The sequence below is a fragment of the Prinia subflava genome, chromosome 1 (genome assembly GCF_021018805.1).
Source record: "Prinia subflava isolate CZ2003 ecotype Zambia chromosome 1, Cam_Psub_1.2, whole genome shotgun sequence".
Lineage (NCBI taxonomy): Eukaryota > Metazoa > Chordata > Aves > Passeriformes > Cisticolidae > Prinia > Prinia subflava.
The window spans coordinates 130,409,251-130,412,993 of record NC_086247.1 but is presented as its reverse complement, the minus strand read 5'-3'; positions in this window follow the sequence as shown (position 1 = coordinate 130,412,993).

Genomic DNA, 3,743 nt, shown 5'->3' with positions numbered 1-3,743 from the left:
TCTTTTTAGGTGGAGCAGGATTTCCAACATGCTGGTATTTGCATTTCATGTTTAACCAAACTGTGACACAGAAATGCACTTGAACGGATTCCTTAGATGTCTAATCCTTTATTTGTCTTTTTCGCTCCTTGTCTGTTGTATATTTACCACAGATTTTAATCAAGAAATGATCCTCCGCTTTTTTCCTCATTATTTAATGACACAATACAACTGTCACTTTCCATTGCAAGGCTGCAGCAGTTTCATTTCTTACAATGAAAATTGTAAGAAATTTCTTTCTTTCTTTCTTTAAGTCTGTCTATGAAATGTTTGGAAACTTTTGCTACAGTTCTGTCTCTTTCTACAAAAGCCTTGTGGGCTCCACAGAAAGGCAGTATGCTCCTTTGGAAGAGCTGGGCTCATTCCATACACTCAAGACTCTTTATGAAGATCTGCTTGTTGAGAAAAGCATTTCTGTACAAACTGACATGGGCTTTTATATTGTCAGCCAATGTTAAGATTGGGTACTGAACACTGAAGCTTTTAAGAGATGCTTATTAACAACATTCTGAAGGTTTTTGTGTGCAAGTAGAGAATATACTCAAACATACATCATGACTGACTGTTCAAGGATATTAAAAAATACTTGGTTGGATGCAAAAGTATTCTCAATCCAGATATTTATCTACCTAGAAAGTAGCTTCCATTAATCAGGACGCCTCTTGCAGGACACAGCATTGAGGAAACAGTCCCCCTTCAAATGTGCAAGTCACACAGGACACAATCGATTTGCACATCTGTCAGAAAGTTAATGTTTACCAGTATTAGCTCCTTTCCCTTTCTCCTTCTCACTGTCCCAAGCACAGTTCCCATAAACTCCTGCCATGTCCTGTAGGAAGCTGTTGCCCTCTAGTTCCCAGAAAGACGTATGATACAAATGCTTTGATAGGACCATACTGGTGACAGATTTCCAAAGGAATCGTGCTAACACTGAAGAAAGTCCATAGAAAATATCTGATTGTATTTTATCTGAGTAAGGCAAAAAGTAATAAAAAAGAATAAAGCTACTTTAAAAAGTGTTTTTGCCTGAGATCATGAAACAATGAGGCGTCTCCTTTTCAAGGCTCAGCTTTCTACAGGTAAAGCATGGAGGTACATGCACATTGTGCTTATATTTTGCTATCATATCTTGGTTAGCTGGCCTGCATGTATAAGGAGTTGTTTAAGGAAGCATACATTCCCTTAACATGAACTCATTGTATTGTAACTGCTAGTGTCACTTTTGCTGAGATCTACCTACTAATCATCTCCCTCCCTGAGCTCACAGAATCACAGCATGTCTGAGACTGGGAAGCATCTCTAGATATCATCTAGTCCAACTCCTGCTCAAAGCAGCATTTTAGGGAAATCTCACTCTCTACTATACAAATTAAAAGTAATCTTTGTACTATAAAATGTTATTAACTTTCTTTAAAGCATAGGCATAGTTTACATTGGATACTGAACAGTCATGCTTAAGCAAGCAAACTAAAGAACCCCAGCTTCTTGTAAGAAGGACAACCTGGTTCCCAAGATAAGGACTTTGCTTCTTAGAATTTTAATCACTGTCCATGAAGAATAAAAGATACTCCTGGGCAACCAAGATAATGCCAGCATTCTAGCCCCTCTAACACGTGTTTGAAACCCTCCCACTGTCTGTCACTGTAGATAAGTAAGTATAGCAAGACTGACTCTGGGTGCACCTGATCAATAGAGAAGCAGGTGGATGATGGCATCGTAGTAATGTAGCTGCTTTGCAAAGTTTTTTCCTTATAGTTTATTGTTTTTGTACCTCCACCAAATAGATTTCCCCACCAAAAGTAGCTCAATGCACTGAGCAAATTTTGGAAGAACAGTAAAGAATTAGCACAGTTCGAATAGGAATTTATGCATGTGTATTTTTGATTAACAGTCAGTAATACAAAAGACACAATGAAACAAAACCAGATGAGAACAATATATTATAAGCAGAAGATGACTTGCCTGTGTTTCCCCTCTGTCTGTTTCAAAAACATATTCCTCTTTTCAGAGGTGGTTCTGCTGCCATAACTAGAGGAATTATTTAAGCCAATTTTACTTCTTTCTATAGTAAAATAAATTTCCCTTGCAGTTGAGCTTTACTCTGTAAATTTTTGTTACAAGTCAAGAGTAGAAATGTGGCAGCATGACTTGCATACAGGGCCTCTAGGGGACATTTTACTCACAACAGGTTTTTGTTTATTTACAAACCAAATGAGGGGCATCCTTTCAAGTGAAAATGCATGGACCCACAGAAATATTAGGCATTATGTGATGCATAAACAAAATTGTTTTATTAAATTTACAGTTATTTTTACAAGCACTTTTCAGAAGTTCAAAAGACTGTTAAGGTGGACTTCTGTGCTGGACTACTGAAGTCATCTCACATTATTGACAAATGGCTTAATCCAAAACAGTTTGCTCATCTATTATTGAGACATGAGCACAGATTCTGAAACCAAATGTTTTGGGACCTTTAAAATGTACTTAGGCATGGGCTTAAGTGAGCTTAAAAGAATGTAGAATGGAACTGATATTGACCTGACTTTTTTTTTTTTTCCCCACAAAATCTTAAAAATTGTGAACGCTTGGCAGTTTTAAATACAGAGTCCAGAGGTGGAGAAACTATTTTCTCTTAATTTATCTGCATTTCCTGCCCTGTGGCCTGCAGTGACATCCAATGTGGTAAGATGGAATGGTCTCAAACACTTCAGAAATTAGCATACTCCCTTCAGAGCAATTAAAATTATCACTCCAGCAAGAAGAGGAGGAGAAAAGAGGGTGAAAACCAGACTTTGCAAATCCCAAAGAGCTGTCTTGATTTGAAACACACATGAAGTCAGCTTTGACTGAACAATGGAGGAATTTATGGAGAACTCTCTAAGCTTCTCAGTCTTGCAGAGTTCTGCCCAAATGTTTCTACTTAGAGCCTCTGCCTGATGCCTTCATATCGGATGTCTATTTCTTAGGAGGCAAATCTGGTGACTACATTATTTTTGAGATCACGTCACTACTACTTGCATGTCTGGGCTTCATGTGCTGCCTCTGTGAAATCCCAAATCCCATTTTCCTCACACGCAATGGTGCAGTTGGTTTTTTTTCCCTTTTTTTTTTTTCAGCCTCACAGGATCAGAATGCTCACTGAAAACCATGCTATTTTTCCTTGTCTTTGAAAGATGAAGACAGGAAGAATGTTTAGTACATATGGATTAAGGAGGTATTTTAATTAAGCGCAAATTATTTTTCATGATACAGAGTGCTTTAAATAATACCTTACAGCCTGTCTTAAAAGGTGGACACACTGTATGCTTTCTCATTACTTGTAATAATGATTTTCTGCACAATTAACTGTTCCTGAAGTAACTTTTTTTTCCCTGTAGGTTAATTCAGTTCATATTTCCTCTTTTCACTGACTGCAGCTAACTGACACCAACTAATAGCTGACCCTGTGGAAATAATAGTGAATTTTCCTACAGGATTCAGAAACCAGCTAACAGAAGCTTCTGGAAGAACATTCTTCTATTTGCAAAGGGACTTGCAGCACATTGTTTAAACAGAGAAAGATTGGTTTCATTTGCACTGGAGAACTATTTAAATGTACAAATAGCCTGAACTTTTTGCAGCTTTTGGAAATAACTTGAATATTACTTACTCTTCTAGTCAATGAGAAACAAGCTCTTCAACAGCAAATAGAAAACCAGTTCAAA